Genomic DNA, 21712 nt, shown 5'->3' with positions numbered 1-21712 from the left:
TATAGATTTACAATTTAAAGTTCACATATGGTCAGTTTTGGTAATGTGGTCAAATAATTTTGTTGTACAAGTCAGCTGGAGGTATCAAAACTACTGAAATTTTGTTACGTATCAATATTTTGAATAAAATGAGGACATGCTGGTATCCTAAATTTATGGGAACAAAATTTTTTTGTTATTGTATTGCAATTTTGCTGTCCATTGTCATGATTGTATTATACATTGAATCCTGACATAAAAAAATATGGCTGATTTACTATGCAGGTATATAGATTTACAAATTAAAGTGCACATATGGTCAGTTTTGGTGGATGCGGTCAAACAATTTTGTTGTACAGGTCAGCTGGAGGTATCAAAACTACTGAAATTTTGTTACGTATCAATATTTTGAATAAAATGAGGACATGCTGGTATCCTAAATTTATGCGAACCAAAATTTTTTGTTATTGTATTGCAATTTTGCTGTCCATTGTCATGATTGTATTATACATTGAATCCTGACATAAAAAAATATGGCTGATTTACTATGCAGGTATATAGATTTACAAATTAAAGTGCACATATGGTCAGTTTTGGTGGATGCGGTCAAACAATTTTGTTGTACAGGTCAGCTGGAGGTATCAAAACTACTGAAATTTTGTTACGTATCAATATTTTGAATAAAATGAGGACATGCTGGTATCCTAAATTTATGCGAACCAAAATTTTTTGTTATTGTATTGCAATTTTGCTGTCCATTGTCATGATTGTATTATACATTGAATCCTGACATAAAAAATATCGCTGATTTACTATGCGGGTATATAGATTTACAAATTAAAGTGCATATATTGTCAGTTTTGGTGGATGCGGTCAAAGAATTTTGTTGTACAAGTCAACTGGAGTCATCAAAACTACTGAAATTTTGTTACGTAACAGTATTTTGAGTAAAAAGAGGACATGCTGGCACCCTTAATTTAGACGAAAAAAATTTTGTAGTCATTATTTAAATGAATTAAACTATTGCTGAATGTGGATGCATAGTTCAAGATGTATAACTAACAAGGACGTATACACCTAACATCAAATATACTTCTTTTCAAAAATATACATAATATGATTGAATTTGATCTCGGAATATATATATATTCAGTGCCTGTTATCATTGTAACCGAAATAGTTTATATAATAGATAAATTGTCAGATCACAGATAAATTTGTGTTACGTTCTGTGCGTACTTATTTTCAAATATTTGTATTTAATCCTGTTCATAAAACGGAAGTATTAATTTTCAAATTACTTTATTTTCGATGTTTATACTACGAAACAAAGATATTATTTTTTTTTTAAATCAACGAAGAGCGGTCCTGGTTACAAGTTAACTTAGTGTTGAGCAGACCAGTCAAAAGTTAACTTGGGAACAGGTCTGGTTTTGATCGGATTTGTCCAAGCAGAAGTTAACTTTGTGGCAGGACCGGTTTCCAAGTTAACTTATGTTAACTTTATGACAGGACCGGTTCCGAAGTTAACTTATGTTAACTTATGACAGGACTGGTTCGAAGTTAACTTATATCAATAGCGGACCTGTTTCCAAGTTAACTTTTTGGCAGACATAAAAACAGTCCTAGGACCAAGTCCGCTTTTCAAGTTAACTAGATTTTGATCCTAGGACTGGTCAGAGCAGTCCTATATTCGGTCACAGGTTAACTTTGACCAGTCCAAATGACTGGTTATCAAGTTAACTTGCTGTACAGGTTAGGAGTGCACCCATCTGTAAGGTAGTTTGACAGAGAAAAAAAAGAAATGCAAGGTCTGAAATCGATGTGATGCAATATACTTAAGCAAGATCGCGAGTATAAATATATTTTTTTTTCAAATCAAGGTATTTTTCTATAAATAAACTTGATCCTATACTTAATAGAAACATAAAATAAAAATATGGGTGACCGTTTATTTAAGCTCACAATCTGTCTTTGAGAAGCATCCATTTTGATAAGTTACTTTTTTCTGTTTAACTAATAGGAGAAAAAACGGTAATATCGAAATAAAAAACGAACTAAATGATAGAAATAACTTTAATTTTACAACAGTTGAGATTATGTATAGCTTATTTGAAAATAATAATGATAAATATAGGTCACCGATGAGTTAAAAAAGATATTTCAATTTTAATGAAAAAAAATGGCATTTTTCATCAAAGGGCGATAAAATGGAGCTCTTTCAATAATACATGTAAAAACATGTTAAAAGTCATCTGGGGGCAAAACAAAATATTTGTTTTGTTGATTTTTGTACCATATCAAGTAACAACTAGTATTTTGATAAAGACAATTTGTAATGAAAATAGAATGTTAAATTGTTTTCTTATTTCTTAATACCATCGGGCCTCCTTAAGAGCATATTGTAAGACTATACTAAAAGCTGTCACATCTCTGACGTTCAATGCTTTATTTTGTCATGCAATTTGTCAACACTTGCATGTAAGTTAAATGCTTTCAAGTACTATTTCATGTCACATAATTTATCAAATAGCCAAGACGTAAGACTTGTTTGTATATTTTCAATTATATACAATAAGGTGTCAGATATTGTTTCATTTCTATACCCATTTAAACTATGTTGATTTTCGTATTTTGATTGCTTTATTTTGCATAAACATTTTATGGAACAAGACTATGAGTCGTTTAACTAAGTTGGAATCCTTCTTCAGAACCATCTATAAAGGTACGGCTAAAAAGTTAAAACCAATGCATCGTTAGAGCATTGTTACATTGTTTGCTGCAAAGTATAATTACATACCTAAATGCCATTTTCGACTAAAGAAAATTCATGATTAAAGTCAGAAATATGACCACTGATTTCCAATCGTGTGATTTATTTGATCTTTTGATTTTAAAAGGGACCTTTTCAATGTTCATTTTAAATAAATGACGCTGTTGGAGAAACAAGATATAAAGTAGAAATATTCAGTTAGGGTTTGATCAATACCCCATCACAACCTTACAACGACATATTTGTGTGGCTTTTATTAAGAAAAAATCAAGTCGGTCACCTTATAGTTTTAGTTAACATTACTGTACTCCTTGAACAAATAAAAAGGTATATGCCATTTTGAATATAAATTCCATTGGTGAAAAGATAAATAAAAGTTACGTAAAATATGATGCAAATGACAGTTTGTCTGGTGTTTTTTTTTTACATTTTTACAACAGAATGTGCTATTTAAAACATGGTGAAACATCGATATTAAAATCGTTGACCGTTTTTTAGTTTTTTTAGTTTTATATTGAATGTGTATATCTTCAATATGATTATGTGTGAACGATTTATGAATCATTATCCCCACGTACATGTAATTTCATTTATTACACATGTTAATTGTTTATCTATGACATAGGTCTCCAGAAAATAATGTATTTGACTTGCTTCCATTGCAACACATCAGTATTGCATAGCGCTATAAATCAGGTTCAACTCAACATTTTCTACAGTTGAAAATGCATGTCCCAAGTCAGGAATATGACAGTTGTTGGATATTTGTTTGATGTGTTTTATCATTTAATTTTGGCATTTCATTAGGGCCTTTCCGTTTTGAATTTTCCTCGGAGTTCAGTATCTGTGGGATTTTACTTTTTACTGATAACTAACTTAGCCAATAAACGGTGTTATGTGTTAGCTATTTGTTTTTCGTTCCTTGTTTTGTACATAAATAAGGCTGTTGTTTTTCTTGTTTGAATTGTTTTACATTGTCATTTCGGGTCTCTTTATAGCTGACTATGCGGTATTACCTTTGCGCATTGTTGAAGGCCGTACGGCGATCTATAGTTGTTAATGTCTGTGTCATTTTGGTCTCTTGATGAGAATTGTCTCAATGGCAAGCATACTACATATTTTATAGTGTGTGGTTTCTAAAGCTAGCATGTATCAAATACATAGATAAGTACACATGTCATCAAACTTTCTGTTTATGTACTTATAGTTTTTAATTATATAAATACGTTTATACATTATACAGGAATGATTTCTGCTTTTATTACCATATTTCAATTAATAACTTGATAATTTATCGCCCGAAATATATAGTATTACTGTATTTTGATGTAAAACTAAGACATGCCAACTGAGTTGTGTGAAATATATATATAGATAAATATAGCATAAGGACAAGAGGCTTTTATCCATCTGCTGCAATACTTACAGTGTCCGGCAAATAGACGTCACATCCATTGTCAATTAATATCTGCACTACGTCAGTTTGATCATTTCTAGCAGCATTATGTAATGCAGTCCTTCCCTTCTAAGAAAAGAAAATCCTTTATTAAAGACAGACAGTTATGCATATAACAACATTCATAAGAACAAACCAATCTTGACGCAAAAGTAATTTTCTAACAATGTTGTCTTACAACTTTAATCATGAGGAACATTCAAAGAAATGTAGAACACCACAGATCATGCATGCATCTCCTTTTATATTGTTGTTATTGGTTTAGGTAGGCGGCTTCGTTATGTAGTATTTGCACCTAACAATTAAATAACAAAAATGTTATGTATATACGCCTAGTCCTAAATGTTTGTTTAGTATTACAATTCGGCGAGTTAGTATATGAAACTATGACAGGGTTGACTTTGTTTTAAGAAGGTTTGTGTATTTGAAAAATATACACAAACAAAAATGGTAAAAGGAAAATAGAAAAAAAGCAACTAAAAAATGATAGTTTTTAAATTAAATGCAATGTTAAAGAGGGACGAAAGATACCAGAGGGACAGTCAAACTCATAGATTGAAAATCAACCGAAAACGCCATGGCAAAAAATAAAGAGACAGACAAATAATTCTACAGAAGACACAAAATAGAAAACAAAAGACTAAGCAACACGAACCCCACCAAAACTGGGGGTGATCTCAGGTGCTCCGGAAGGGTAATAAGATCCTGCTCCACATGTTGCACCGGTGGTGTTGATTATTTTATTACAAGTCCTATAAAAAGTCTAATAAGTTGATCACAATCGTAAAAAGAGACAGGTATTGTAGTTACGACATACAGGCCTCTGTAAAACTGATCATAACGGTCAACCAACTCGTGATGGCGTCTGTAAAATTTCGAAAATTTTAACTTCACCACTTGATTTAAATAATAAAATAGAAATTTCATCTAATTGATCACTTTTGAGTTTCTGTGGTATACAAATACATGTACAAATCAGTAAAGAACATAGAACAAGACATATGATAGTAAGATGCTATCAATGTAAAGACGTCTCTCACGTTTGATGTAGCAGATACAAAAATCCTTAAGAATGCTTTATTAGGATTGATATTTTGTATTTGTTCCTTTTCCAATACGATCGCGTACATTATTAGAAATTAATTTCCAAAGACCAACTTGTATAATGTGTAAAGTGACTCCTCCTTCCCTTGCGAGAAAAACATCAGTTATGTCGGTGAATGAGAAATCACACCTACCGAAATCCTTAGTCACCTATCTATATATACATATAGTCTATATAAAAAGTAAAACTAGAAAAATATGAAAAAAATTAATACCAATATATTTTTTTAGATAATTGTTTGCAAGGCATTGAATATTTGAATATCACATATATTCAAGTTTGGTCTACCAGACAAACAATTCCTCATTTCCTTTTCATTTTATTTACGTATTGTTATGCGTTTACTTTTTTGCATTGGCTAGAGGTATAGGGGGGAGGTTGAGATCGCATAAAAATGTTTAACCCCACCGCAATGTTACGCCTGTCCCAAGTCAGGAGCCTTTGGCCTTGGTTAGCCTTGTATTATTTTTAATTTTAGTTTCTTGTGTACAATTTCGAGTTTAGTATGGCGTTCATTAGCACTGAACTAGTATATGTATTTGTTTAGGGGTCTGTTGAATAACGCCGCCGGTGTGGGATTTTTTTGCTGCTTTGAAGACCAGTTGATGACCTTCGGATGTTGTCTGCTGTATGGTTGGGTTGTTGTCTCTTTGACACATTCCCCGTTTCTATTCTCAATTTTATGAAAGATATTCAAATATCTATACAATTGAGTAGTTTTAGGCTGAAAAAGGCAGTAAAATACTAATTATAATCCGAAGACTCTTATACATGCTACCCAAAACGATAAAGTTAGTCTTATCAACAGACACTGGCGTGTCATTGTGCTGTACACTTCAATCTTTGCTACAGAAGACATTGACATATAAGTACAGGCTATTCATTATTTAGTTTCTGGTTTGGAATATATCAAATATACGACTTATATTAATTATTCAGTATGAATTTCTGCATGGGCAAGAATCGCAGTATTATGCTAATCTCAGCATTAAGCAGAGCCGTCGAAAAAAAGTAAAATTACAATAATACTGAACTCCGAAGAACATTCAAAACGGAGAGTCCCTAATCAAATTCCAAAATCAAGCGCACAAACACGTTACACGAACTATTACAGAAAATGGTGGATAAAGGGGACTGGAGTGTCTTATTTAAAATTGATCGATTTTTTAATAATCTTTAAAATGAACATGTTGTAGTTTTTGTCATGCTTTTTATATATAAGAACAAGGATGGGTGACCGGACATTTTTTACGCTACTTCTTATAGATTATGCATTGAACATGGCAACACTTCGTGTGATAAACCGAATCGGTTTTCTTGCTATAAATTAAAAAAGAAAATTCATAGCACTATCTATTTTAAAAATAAATTTATCTTACCTTATATGTCAAAGTTGAAAGAATTATGTAGTCAAACAAAAATAATGTAGTGTTTTAAGAACTTACAGCCGTAATTATGGTACAACACACAATGTTCTATAAAAAACATCAAATGTCTTACACGTAAATTAAAAACTACTCTCAAAATGTGCCCATTTCATCAAAGATCTAGACCCACGTTATCTAGTTACTTAAAAATCGAAGATGGAGGAAAACTTCCGAACCCTCTGAAACCCAGTAGTATAGCTATAGCTAAACCTCTCACTTGTACGACAGTCGCATTTAATTCCATTATATTGACAATGATATGTAAACATACACAGGTTTACGTCTTGCATTTTATGTTTCTTTTTTCCGATTGGTTACTCTGTGAACTCTTTAAGGAATTATTATCAAATTCTGCACAAAGATATAGACATTAAATGTTTATTGTGATCATATTTATCATTCTTCCTCTGGTAAACATTCATTATATTCGGTCAATTTCTTTACATAAGGATTAAAGAGGGAGAAAAAGATACCAGAGGCGCAGACAAAATCATAAATTGAAAATCAATTGAAAACGCTATGGCTAAAATTGAAAAAGACAAACAGACAAACAATAGTACATATAACACAACATAGAAACTAAAGAACAAGCAATACGAATACAACCAAAAACTAGCGGTGATCTGAGGTGCTCCATGGGCGTTAGCAGATTAGATTCTGCTCCACATAGTGCACCCGTCATGTTGCTCATAGTATAACAAATCCGGTAAAAAGTCTAATTCGGTAGGTCATATTCATGAAAGGGAATGGGATTATTAGAGAAACGGTCATTCTATAATGGTCAACCAACTCGTGATGGCGTCCGTAATATTTACGAAGGAATGATTTCAACTTCACCATTTGGAACTCTTTATTTAATATCTTCCTTGTGAGCAGCAACCCTCCATCAAGAAAATCATGATAGGAAATGCAAGCAGGGGAATAGCAGTTGATGCATTTATTTTTATATATTTATTTGTGTATGGAAGATATGAAAATATTATAATTATTTCGAAAGAAAGTCAACTTTGATTCCCATGAGTATGAAAAAGTTCTTATTTTTTGTTGGTAATTGCAAGACACAAAGAATATTACAGCTATTGTGTTTTGTTTGTTTTCTTATATTTAGCTGTTAACAGATTCCAGCATATAATAATGTCTTATTGTGTGTTTTATTTGTTACAGGGTGTGTATTTGGAATTGCCTATAATACACTATATAGAACCCTATACTCAGATTTATTAACGACCAATTTGAGTCTACATTCGTATCAATGCATTTATATCATGATTTATTTTAAAAGAAACATATTAAAAGAGCAAAAATTGAAAATTCCAATTTCAGTACATTTTCACGAATTCTTGACAGCTTTCTATGTTTTGACTTTTTTCCTGTTTTGACAGGACATTATACATTTCATAGTTTTATGTGCAAATGACTTTTTACTTGATTTGTTTCAATTATCCGGTCGAATAAAGACATAAAATGGATATATATTAACATTATTAACGACAATATGTAACAGTGACCTGTCACGTTACACGAACAAAAAATCATGCTCGTAGGCAGTAGCCACATTTTGGTGGTTAACCAATCTATCAAATATGGGATATACACATCCAGATCAGTAGCCTTGTTAACATTTCAGCTTTTCAATGAACTATATGTACAACAGGAAGCAACAGTTATCACAGTCACAACATTTACTTGCTTGTTGCCTGTAGCCATGTTTTGAAGGTTGACAAAATCATAATATATTAGATATACAGATCAAAATCAACAGGCTTGTAAATAAATCCTAGTTTTCTTAAAATCTGGTTAAAATACTAAAAAGTATTTAAATGTTGGTAGACCATTTATACAATAATATCTCAAGGTTTGCAATTCACATATGATAAGAAGCTTTTCATTGTTTAATATTTGGTTTGTTTGATATCAAATCTACGACTTACATTGTTCCTAATAGTTACATCAGTACCATTTTCAATAAGCAATCGCACACTTTCTACGAGTCCAGTAGTTGCAGCGTTGTGCAGAGCGGTCGAACCATCCTTGAATAATAAACAAATATGCACTTTCAAAAAATAAGACTAGCAAATAGTTCCATTCTTAAATATATGAGCGCTGTGTGTTGTTTATGTTGTTTGTTTTTCTTTATTTTTAAAAATAAGGTTGTAATTGTCTGTTTGTGAGAATTTTTATGTGACATTGCATTTCCCTTATCTGATACTAATAACTCATCTAGTTTCAGAGTTGATACTACTCACCTTCAATATATCAGAATGTTTAACTTAATGTTTGATTGCGTGCATTGCGGGGTGAAGTACGTACTGGTGTTTGAATTATCTCAAATCTAACTAACTGTTTTTTGTTTTCAAAGTTAGAAGAACTTTTTAAAAAAGATGATATTCATGTTATAGAACGGTCAAATGTATAGCAGTGATGTTTTTAACTTTCTTAAACATAACAATGATAAACATCCAGGTTCAACCCAACAGTTTGTCTTACAAATGTACAATGCCCTCTACCAAGTCAGGAATATAGAAGTTGTCATTAAGAAGGGTGTTTTATATTGTTTGATGACGGTTTTTTTTTCGGGTTGTTCCTGTGTTTTTCTCGTATTGTTGATGTGTTTTCCCCAGGTTTGGTTTTTAACCTGATTTGTTTTCTGCTTATCATTGCTAATTGAGTTATGAATTTTCAACACCGGTAAACTAATGATGCCTTTATTTTGTACAGAATGAATACTGAACAACACTTATCGTACTTAAAACAGGTATAATAGTAGTTGTTCTGGAAAAGCATGCATATCCTGCATTTTTCAAAAAAATTACAATATACAAATATTTGTTTGAATAGATTGTATCCGTTTACCCTATAACTTAGTATAAACTATCATTTCGGGTTGTAAATTAGCAACAACGATTTACCCTTGCATTGATGTATTTAGTTACATACACCTCTTCTTTATGTTAACGTTACAGCTCTTGTTTACTGAATGCAAAGGACAGGACTTTAGTATTATTCGACATCTTACAACGACAAGATCACAAAGAAATTCAATGTCACACACGAGCTTAAAGGACAAATACGAGGAAATAAAAAATAAAATCAACCTCGATCATGCAACATGCAGTGTAAATGCGTTACAAACTGAGATGGAACATACGTTATTGTAAACGAATGCCACACAAGTCATGCACACGTGCATAATGCAAAAGATACGCGTTTAGTAAACGTTTGTAACGTGTGTGAAAAAAATGTATCAAGCACGTGCGTAAGACATATGCTCTTACAGGCCATTTTTGCATGTATATAAAGGAGTAAAAAATAAGACATTCTGTATAACAAAATTAAATGACTGCTCTGTTTACTATGCAAAGGTTTAATATATGCAACAGGAATGTATGACTCATTGATTTATTTAAACTAGAGATATAGGCGGAGGGTTGAGCTCGCAATCACATGTTTAACCCCGCCGCAAATAATACAAGACTACTAACGAAGGCTAGAGGCTCCTGACTTGGGACAGGCGCCTGTCCCAAGTCAGGAGCCTCTAGCCTTCGTTAGTAGTCTTGTATTATTTATAATTTTAGTTTCTTGTGTACAATTTCGAGTTTAGTATGGCGTGCATTATCACTGAACAAGTATATATAGTTGTTTAGAGGCCAGCTGAAGGACGCCTCTGGGTGCGGAAATTTCTCGCTGCATTGAAGACCTGTTGGTGACCTTCTGCTGTTGTCTACTCTATGGTCGAGTTGTTGTCTCTTTGACATACCTCAATTTTATGAAAGATATTTAAATATCTATACAATTTGGTAGAATAAACAGACACTGGCGTGTCATTGTGCTGTACACTTCAATGTTTGCTACAGAATACATTGACATATAAGTACAGGCTATTCATTATTTAAATTTTTGTTTGGTATATATCATATCTACGACTTATATTAATTATTCAGTATAAATTTCTGGATGGCCAATAATCGCAGTATTATGCTAATCGCAACATTAGCATAAAGACAAAGCAACACAAACCCCACCATTGTAATTACAAATCCGGTAAATAGTCTAGTTCGGTAGGTCAAATTCGTGAAAAGGGAAGAGTATTGTAGTTACGACATAAGGAACATATCCGATATCATTTGAGAAACGGTTATTCTATAACGGTAAACAACTCGTGATGGCGTTCGTAAAATTTACGAAGGGATGATTTCAACTTCACCATTTGGAACACATGGTTGAATATCTTCCTTGTGAGCAGCAACCCTCTATCAATAAAATCATGATAGAAAATGCAAGCAAGGGAATAGCATTTGATGCATATATTTCTATTTATTTATTTGTGTATGAAAGATATGAAAATGTTATGATTATTTCTAAAGGAAGCCCACTTTGATTTCCATGAGTATGAAAAAGTTCTTATTTCTGTGTTGGTATTTGCAAGACACAAAGAATATGAAAGTTATTATGTTTTGCTGTTAACAGATTCCAGCATATAATAATATCTTGCATTGAGTTTAACTACATCATATGCTATTTTTGAAATACAGACGTCATGAAGTCATATTTCTCTAAATTCAGATTCACGTATATGAAGTATTGAGTTCTGTGTTGACATGGTCATTGTCTATTTGTACTAATGTGAATTAACTCATTTGTGTCCTGTCCGTGTTTGTAATGTGTTATTGTTCAGTTTACGAATCTGGTTAGTCTATTGAAAGGTACTTAAATTTTGGTAGACCATTAATACAATAATATTTCAAGGTTTGCAATATAAGACATTTACATAGGATTAGAAGCGTGTAATTGTTTGATCTTTCGTTTGTTAGATATCAAATCTACGACTTACATTGTTCCTAATAGTTACATCAGTACCATTTTCAATAAGCAATCGCATACTTTCTACGAGTCCAGTAGTTGCAGCGTTGTGCAGAGCGGTCGAACCATCCTTGAATAATAAAAAAATATGCATGAACAAAGGTTGAACTTTCAGTTTACGATTATCAATGATTATCCCAAAAAGAATAGTGTATTATAATTGATAACTTTTAATAAAGAGAGTTGACACAAGTTGTTATTGATATCTGTAGTATTGCTTATTGATTATATATTGGTCCCGAAAATAGACTTTGGTACAGATAGTTATGATTTGTAAAAAAAAATACTTTATTAATTAATGTATATTTCTAGCTGAGCCTTACTACTTGAATAATTTAAAATTGTAATTAATTAATATTGAGATAATTAGAGTTATCATTCTTTGAACGTATGCATTGTGTCTTATTGTGTGTTTTATTTGTTACAGGGTGTGTATTTAAGATTGCCTATAATACACTATATAGAACCCTACTCAGATTTATTAACGCCCAGTTTGGTGAGTCTACAACAGTATCAATACATAAAGATCATGATTTTAAAAAACAGAAACATATTGAAAGAGCAAAATGAAAATTTAAATTGCAGTACATTTTCACGAATTCTTGACAGCTTTCTATGTTTTGACTTTTTTCCTATTTTGATAGGACATTTGATTCGTAGTTGTGTGTGCAAATGATGTTTTACTTGATTTGTTTCAATTATCTGGTCAAATAAAGACACACAATGGATATTTATTAACAATGAACGACAAGATGTAGCAGTGAACTGGCACGTGACACGAACAAAAAATCATGCTCGTCAGCAGAAGCCACATCTTGGTGGTTAACCAATCTATCAAATATGGGATACACACATCCAGAGCAGTAGCCTTGTGAAGATTTCAGCTTTTCCTTATCAATTTAGTCAAAATATTGAAAGCTATTTAAATATAAGTAGCCCTTGTATACAATTATATTTCAAAGACATTCACATATGCTTAGAGGCTAATGATTGTTTAATCTTTCGTTTGTTAGATATCAAATATACAACTTACATTGTTCATAACATTTATATCAGTACCATTTTCAATAAGCAATCGCACACTTTCTATGTTGCCAGTAGTTGCAGCGTTGTGCAGAGCAGTCGAACCATACTTGAATAAGAAAAAATATGCATTAATCAAGGTTGAAATTGTTAAAATTACGTGCGTGGATCGTACATGCTAAGCGCCGATGTCAGGCATACGCGAGGGGTTACAAGTAAGACATACACTTCAAAAAGTCATGAAAACGGCTGACAACATTTTTGAATTTCCTAATAGTTTCTAAAATCCTTGACAGCTCGTTTTACCAGTTATGTCTGAAGTATTTTGCTATTTCTACAGAACATTAAAGTATTAAGCGCTAATGACTCATTACTTGTATTATTTCACTTCTCTGGTTATAAAAAGAAGAAACAATGAACTATATTTATAACAAGAAGCAACAGTTATCACAGTCACACAATTAACCTGCTTGTATATAGTAAAGCAGACCTTTCATGTGTGTCATGTGATTAGGCATCTATTGAAATTGAACCGGTGAGTTTCAAATCAGTCAACACATGGCCATACGCATGTCCTAAGTCTAGAGTTGGTAAACCTAGCAGGTGGGTATTATAATTGTCAGTTTAGGACCTGGATATTCCATGGCATATTTTTACAACACTCAGGTTAGACACCTATACTAATTTATATAGTTCATTGAGGTCTGTTTTGCTTGCCAGACGATATTTCTTACTCGCAATCCAGAATGTCCTAATAAATGATATATCACGCAAATGCAAAGATAAAGTAAATATTTTTTTATTTTGCAATTTGGTCTTAGGCCCGGTTTTGGTGTGCATCCATCACGTAGATAATACTGTAAACTGATCGGAGATACAAATAGTGTTATTATTAATATGGTTACAACTCGGTGTTTGCTAATATCAATTACGCCTGGAGTCGGTGAAATAATCATTTAGAAATATACAAATAAGTCCGTTTAAATATCAACGAATTGAAAAATTTGCTAAATAAAGAGAACAGTATTATATCGCTGTTAGAAATTCACAAATCGATTGTGAAAAAAACAAATCCGGGCTACAAACTAAAACTGGAAAAACACATCAAATATAAGAGGAGAACTACGACACAACAGAAACACAACATTAAAATATAACACACAGAGAAAACGAACTATAATATAGCAATAGCCATTTTCCTGACTTGGTACAGGACATTTCATGAACAAATTGTGGGTTGAACCTGTTATTTTGGCATGCCAAACCTCTCGCTTGTATGGCAATGTTGAATATAACAATGAAACGACAACATAACATGACAGGACTACAATACAAATAAATGGGAAAACATATAGGACAGAGAAACACACGAATAATAGCTAACGAAAGGTACCAGGTTTAAAATTTAATACACCAGAGGCGCGTTTCGTCCACACAAGAAATTACCAGTGACGCTAAGATATAAGATTTACAAACAATAAGACATTTGACAAATCCGATGAGAATAACACATATAACACCCAAATTAAATACATGAATTTCGGATAGAAAAATACCGTGAAATGTCCTTTAGCAATGCGAATTCAAACTCAGCAAATCAGTCACAATCTGGAATAATATTGCTAATATTTTCAGCATCTTAACCTGTATTGTGTACCTTAACAAAAATAACGTTTTTCAACATTTTTGATGTAGTCGGTACATATTTGAATAGGCTATGGTTAGCAATGTCTATGATTATTGCAACTAATTTATAACACACAGAACGGGAATCAGTAACAAAAGTAGTTTGGGCCTATAGAAAAAAAAAGTGTTGACAATGGAATGGAGTATAATCTAATTCTGAAATAACGAATTTCTAAAGGTTATTTGGTAATGTGTTACGTTTGGTATTAAAGTAACAAAAGGAATAATATACTTTCACTTCATAATCTTACGAAATTAAGTATCATTCTTCTGAATCCATATAATGATAAGTCATAAGAAGGGTATGTGCTATGAAGTTTAGTCAGAAGGACTTTGCAGGAATGTTGCTACATAAACGGAAAGTTCACAATTGGGAAGCCGATATCATCTTTTTTGTCAGAAAGTTTCGTTTTCAACCGACCAACATTGAAACGTTCTAATTGTTAATCAAAATATGATGAACATTTTTCTTTTTCTGTTGGTTTTTCATGGGAATGTCGATTTGTTTTTGAAAAACAAGTCTATCAAACGAGTCCATCATTTGTATCCACGACCTCAAAGCCTTAATCCATTCTGAAAGAGTATATATGACTACTTTCTCACGGTAGTTCTTTACCTGGCATAATCCTCAACTATATCAATCAGTATTTTGAAGTTGTGTTATCAATTGATGGATTTAGGCACACGATAAGTCCGACCTTTGGATAACATATTTCACAGGATAAGTGAACACTGATCTTTATAATAGGGATTTTTTTTCTCTCTCGAGTGAAATGATTTATGATGAAGGTTATTATAACTGTATGGTAAAGTTCAAATGGTTTCTTCATAAATTTAACGGACGGCAGTACGAGTTGTTAGACCGTTATGAAATATCTGTTTTAAAGATGACGACGAACACGTTCCATTTGTCAGATTTCAATCCCGTCCCCAGTTAATCCAAACGTGACCTTCCAAAAAAGAGTGATCAATGGGCTTGTGCTTGTACTAGCTAAACTTCGGTTGCCACATATTCGCACCCTTCAAAAGCACCAGATTTGTGTGGGGTTCGTGTTGCGCAGTTTTCTGTCTTGTCTACTTTATATCTTATGCATCTCCTTTATGAGTAGATGTTTGCTGAGTTATTGTTTCACATGTCTTTCCCGGTCAGTGTTTTATCAAATAAGTTTTATTTTATTCAAACTTATTCACTAATGTCACACATATATGTTCAATTTCTGACAATGATTTACAAGGACTGGACTTAGTTTTATATGCGATTTTCAAGATCTACCTCCAACAAAGAACACTCAAACCCAGTCTATGCTGTTTTTCTTTTTTTTTCATGTCACAAGTTTATTCCTGTGTTATATAGTATTATGTATAAATTATTAGTTTGTTGCTGTCTTTTTACAATATAAAGACCTTGTGAGGGGATCCATATTACTTCCAAAATATGCAATCTTTACTGCCCTGATAACAATATCAAAACTATATTCCATCTAAATAAGTCTGTTTGGTAAACTCTATTATCAACAAGTTCGTGTTATTTGCGTTTTAATTTTTTTTATTACACCAAGTAACTCCGGATAAATTAATGCTTCTTGTCATGTTTCTGTTTATTTGATAGTTTAACAAATAATGTTAATCCGCGAAATGGTTTGTCATATTTTATATTTTGTATTTTTAATATTTGAAGTACTGTGGATTTAATAGGGTGTTGCTAAACGTCGGAAACGGAAAACGGAACGGAAACGGAAACGGAATGTAATATGTATATGAACGGAATATAAGAGGTAAAATGGAAAGAACTACGAAAAGAAATACTGAAGTTTAAATAAAATCAAACAACAATAATGTTGACAATAGAATAGGAGCTAGTTATCAAGGAAAATAGCAAACAGTTTTGGAAGTACATAACATTGATAGCTAAAAAAGAGAGGATGAAAAGTCGTCCGCCATTTAAGGTCAATCATTACTTTAAAACCTCTCCTTCCTATAACGGAAATATTAACTTGTTTGAAGATCTTGTCTCATTTTCGTTTCAGTAGTTTCTAGCTATCGGTTATAGTTTACAAGATAATTGGTAACAACACCAAAGATTGGTAAACTCATTATTTAGCGAAGACTCTTATAACGAGTCGATTAACGATTTCGCCGGACATTTTGACTTCTTGTGTTGCTGGTAACTTTTCAAATTAATAGTTTTTAACTATTTTTATATGTTTCTTTACCATAGGCAAACATGGAAAGGGATAACATGTGTCATATAAGGGCGATAACTCCTATTGCAAATCATTTGACCGTTTTGTCGTGATGTACATTAGGTAGAGCTCAGTTTTCTAAACCTGCTTTTCGCATCAGGTTTTCGCTTTTCATAGAGATTTTCAAAAGACAGCATTTGCATTTCATTCCTATGTTTTAATTTCAGCCATGTTGATTATCTTGGCTGGTAGGCAGGGTTATCCAGACTACTTTTTAAACTAGATACACCAATGATAATAATTACCAAGGTTAAATGTTTTTTCACGCGTTTCGGAGTATAGCGGGAAACTTTTGTCTAAAAAGGAACGTTTATTTTTAATGTTTTTGGCGGTTTTTTGTTTTGTGTAGTTGTAGACGTGGTTACGTGGACCAATCATTTGGATTGTGGCAACACGTATTCTTATGTTAATGAGATGAAAGCGGGTTTTTAATTTTTTTGTGTTTGAAATTCATTCTAGCCGCAGACGTTCAACATTAAACTTCAATATTTCATAATATTTGAAATTATATATTAGTCTTTTTTTTATAAGTTTGGCATGAATGTCATGAGGCGTGCCTTGCACTTGCTCCGAACACAGGTTTCCATATCAATTGTTTTTAGTAAAGTTTTGGTGGTTTTTCCTGGGCGGCGTTTATTCTTTCTGTGTACCTCATTTTCGTTTCCAGTCCGTATTCCGTTCCGTTTTCCGTTTCCGCCGTAAGGAACACCCGGATTCATTAATATTCATTGGATACCAATGTTCGTGGATTTTGCGGGTACATTTTAGTCACGAATTTAAATTTCAACAATTGGAAAATTTCAATTGGCTTGTATGAAGAATTTGCAAAACCACTAAATTAAGTATCCACGAAAGCGTAAGGCTTCCTCAATCCACGGAAACAAATGAATCCATAGTATATGTTACAGAGACGATTTCTTTAAGACTATTCCTTTTATTATTGTTCTAGAAATTGTTTACCAATAAGAGTTTACAAGAGGGACGAAAGATACCAGAGGGAGAGTCAAACTCAAAGATAACTGATTGCACATCTTTTTTATTGTTTAATGTGTTTACATTGGCAATTGTCAGTATGCTTTCGTCTATTTCTAAATTTATCAGTCGGCTCCTCTCCCCTAGTCTTTAAAGTCTGGATAGTTTAATTTTTATCCTCATCTCACTATCTAGCAATGCATCTAAAACATAATCCTTTGATAATATATCTTTTATTTCAGTGGGTGCTAGTGGGTATGCTTTGTTTACTTATCGCCGTATAGTTTGTCCTAGTTCTGGCAATGTTTCACTTGCGCGCTGGCGTCTCTCATTTAATTGAACTATGTATAATTCGTTCTGATTTGTCGGAGCAAAAAGCGCTTCTAATGATTGCACTAAAACCTCATAAGTCATTTTCTTATCAGTTGGTAAATTGCTGATGACACTCTGTGCGTGCATGCGAAGGGCAGCGGCAAGGTAAAGCCCCTGTTCATATTCGTCCCAGTTATTGATGATATCATATGCTTCAAAGTGAGATTTAAAATCAACCCTTTCGCCCGACCCATCATAATTGTCAAGATTGATTTCTCTCTTGGTATTCTCTCCCGCCGCGTGTACTTTTTCTTGGTTATTGACAACCTGTCTAGCAATTCCTGCTGTTATATCTTAAGATAGGGAGCGGCGCTAGTTGTTTTGTATGGCAATTGCTTAGAACGGGATCCTTGTTCGTGCTCACTTGCAATGTTGGAGCATCATCAGCTCGTTGAAGCTGTGTTAGGACTGTGCGCTCTGTGACATCGCCGAAATCCGTGCGCCTCGTTTGCAAAATACGAGAATCGGTCAGGTTTCTAGGTTTTTTGCTCTTTTGGTGTCAAAAGCCTAAGATTTTGAGTGTGTCCCAACTCCTCTAACTTTTGCTTTACATCATCCTCTAACGTACTTATATGCTGTTGTAGATCGTCCATATTTAATGGTATCGGTGCACAAGCCAATATCCCACCGCTGCCCCCAAAATTATATCATGTACTCGGTGTAGTGACTTATGGGTATCGTACCAAAGTTTAACCCTAGATATTGGAAGATGCACCGTTTCTTATATATTTATCTTTAACTTCTTAACTTGGCCTCTGTCAACCACTAGTAATATGTGGGACGTGTTGCTGTCTTTTCACAGACGTTATCTATCCAGCAACAACCAGTGCTAACCTGTGCACAATCCCAACCTTTGCTGTATTCTAGCTATGTACTGTTATCCTGTGCACTGCTACCCTGTGCACTTTCTGGATAATTCTGCCTGTGCATTGTTTATCCAGTGCACTCTCTGTTTTAAGGTTTACCAGTGTACGTATTTACCTTAACACTATAACTGCACAGTCGCCTGGGCTCCTATTACCCGGTGCGTATGTTCCATTTATATATCCTCCTGCAACCTTATTCAGGTACGCAAATAGATTCTTATTCAGAATCTATGTAATCCTTTATAAATGAAATAATTACCTTCTTGCTTCTTCTAGACGTCTTTAGTATTCATTAAGCGAGCCTTGGTCTGACAGCGCGTCATCTTATACATTATATACTAAGGTTTTGGACCATACCATTCAATTTGGACGATACCATATGTCTTATTTATATGAGTGTTTATAGAATACCTAACCCTTAATGCTAAAACGTTTGAATGACGGCCCTTATGTTTACGACTATCGATCGGAATATTTCCGGTTTTGTTAACCACAGCCTGTCCGTTACTGATTCTAAATATTATAAATTTCCATGTAAACAAAACAAAACCCAAAGTAGACACCTGTTCAATTTTCAAACTAACCTAGTTCGCACAACACTGTTTTAACTTGATCCGATTAATAATAAGTTGAACCCAAATAAAAAAAAACAGGTAAACCATGTTCACACTACAAAATATGTGATGACTACTGCAATATTCATGAGTTGGTGCAGGACATTTGAAGAAAAAATAGAGGGTTGAACCTAATTATATTGCTAGTCAAACCTTCCATTTATATCAAAATGTTTTCAAAAATGGTTTAATCTGAACTACGCTATCGCTATATGGCTACCCTTCGAGCATTGCTGTTACTATTTGTAAAATAGAATGTAACCTTTGACTGGAAAAGTTGTCTCATTGGCACTCACACCACATCTTCCTATATCTATTTGACGGTGTTTTTTAATAGTTACGACACAATTGATAGTCTAATGGGTTTCTATAGTTTGTATCTCATCACTGTTAAATTGTCATTGATTCTAATATCTATCACTATATTTATATAAATATATCCATGTGTTTTCTGTAATGTTTGCTATGAAAGTTTTCAATTTGTCACGTATTACTAATGTTGCAACCTTAAATGATACTTTACTAAAGAGTATCCACACACTCAATAGAAAGCTTAATTTGTCTAGTTTGACATGGACATTTGATTAAGTTGATTTGATTTTTGTTATTGTAGATAATTCAATATAATTGTAAGTTTAACTTATAATCCACTGACCGAGTTCTTTATATTGAGATCAATGCCACCATCAATCAGCAATCTGACAATTTCTGTGTGTCCGTACATAACAGCAATGTGGAGTGCAGTGTTATCATACTGGATACAAAAAAACAAAATAACAATATTATCATGATATCAAATACAACAGGAAGCAACATATTAAACAGCATAGCTTCATACTAAGCACAAAGTCAAACTGGTACCCGACATCAGAGTTTTTTAATAATTTTTCATTAGTTAATATTGCAGGTTGCATAGATGCATTCTGACTTAATGAAGATACATACATTAAACATTGTCTATGGGTCAGCTGAATCCCAACTCACCGTCTGGGATGTTTTCGCTGTGTTGATGACCCATTGGTGACATTACTGTTGTTATTTCGCAGTACAGTATTACAAGGAGATCTGGTTTGATAAGTTTCCTTTTTATTTATAGATATGTTTTATATATGTTTTTGGAGTATAGGGACATTTTTCATAATAAAGGGTTGATATTATATTGTTTTTTGGACAATGACTCAAAAACGCTTGAAGAAATGTTCATGAAACTTAGCTGAAATGGAACAAAAGCTCCCTTACAATTGTTTTTATATATATTTTGGATTTTCCTTATTCCAGTTATGGGATTTCATTCATAAAAAAATATTCATGAATTGTGCAATGAATTTATCCCCCCCCCCCCACACTTTTCATGCTTTAAGTATTTGAAATAGTAGGGATATAATGATTTACTTTTATAAATTGTTACTTGGATGGAGAGTTGTCTCATTAGCACTCATATCAAATCTTCCTATATCTATATACTGTTCTACTTCTGTCTGTATATCCCTAAGTCAGTCTGTCCGTCTGTCCCATGAATATTTTTCGTCGAATCGTTACCAGGAACATTTCAAGGATTTCTGAAATTTGGTTTCATATGAATCAGCAAGACCGTGTGATGCTTTTTCAGATTCGGCACTCAACACCTTCCTGTTAAACTTATACTTTAAGTGTATGGGTGTATCGTTAGTGAGCTACTCCGATTCACTTGTTTGTTTGTTTTAAATTAAATTATTTGTTTTTTGGGGTAGGGGGGCTGGCGTTTTTTAGCAGTGCTTTCAGAATGTCTAGTTAATCATACAATTAATTAAAGACATAAAGACAAGCGAAAATGACAACACGTGTATTATATATTCATGGCACAGCTCTTTATTTTGCAGCAATTCTAGAAATCCAAAAAAGGCTTTACATATAAAAAAGAAGATGTGGTATGATTGCCAATGAGACAACTATCCACATAAGAACAAAATGACACAGACATTAACAACTATAGGTCACCGTACGGTGTATCTATGAAGCAAATCCTCATATCAATACTCTCATCATACATAACAGGATTGATTTTGTGTTTCGGCCAGACGCGCGTTTCGTCTTCAAAAGACTCATCAGTGACGCTTAAATCCAAAAAAGTAAAAAAAGGCCAAATAAGGGTTGTGTGGCAAGCATGATTTCTTTATTTTTAAAATTATATGAATCATTATATACATGTGTTTGTTCCTTATTTTAAAAAAAGCACGTATTTGTATTTAAATAATTACTTTCTTTTATTTTTAGCTCACCTGTCAATTAAAAAGATACAGAATGCCATTTTAGCTTTGATGAAATATAAATTAGCTTACTATTGTACAACGAAACAA

The 21712-nt window shown here is 32.9% G+C and overlaps 2 long non-coding RNA genes across 2 annotated transcripts in view; both read right to left on the bottom strand.

Moving 5' to 3' along the window:
• LOC134700145 (uncharacterized) overlaps positions 1 to 4276 on the bottom strand; it is a 41436-nt gene extending 37160 nt beyond the window's left edge. The window contains exon 1 of the long non-coding RNA XR_010103788.1: positions 4179 to 4276. This is a non-coding gene — a long non-coding RNA (uncharacterized LOC134700145). The remainder of the gene's footprint in view (positions 1 to 4178) is intronic.
• Positions 4277 to 20030: 15754 nt separating this feature from the next.
• The window catches only part of LOC134700106 (uncharacterized), a 36889-nt gene continuing 35207 nt past the window's right edge, over positions 20031 to 21712 (bottom strand). Inside the window, exon 4 of the long non-coding RNA XR_010103777.1 lies at positions 20031 to 20130. This is a non-coding gene — a long non-coding RNA (uncharacterized LOC134700106). The remainder of the gene's footprint in view (positions 20131 to 21712) is intronic.

This window comes from Mytilus trossulus, unplaced genomic scaffold (assembly GCF_036588685.1).
Source record: "Mytilus trossulus isolate FHL-02 unplaced genomic scaffold, PNRI_Mtr1.1.1.hap1 h1tg000122l__unscaffolded, whole genome shotgun sequence".
NCBI classification, from domain to species: domain Eukaryota; kingdom Metazoa; phylum Mollusca; class Bivalvia; order Mytilida; family Mytilidae; genus Mytilus; species Mytilus trossulus.
Note: the sequence above shows the minus strand (reverse complement) of the source record. Positions and strands in the feature narration are given on the sequence as shown.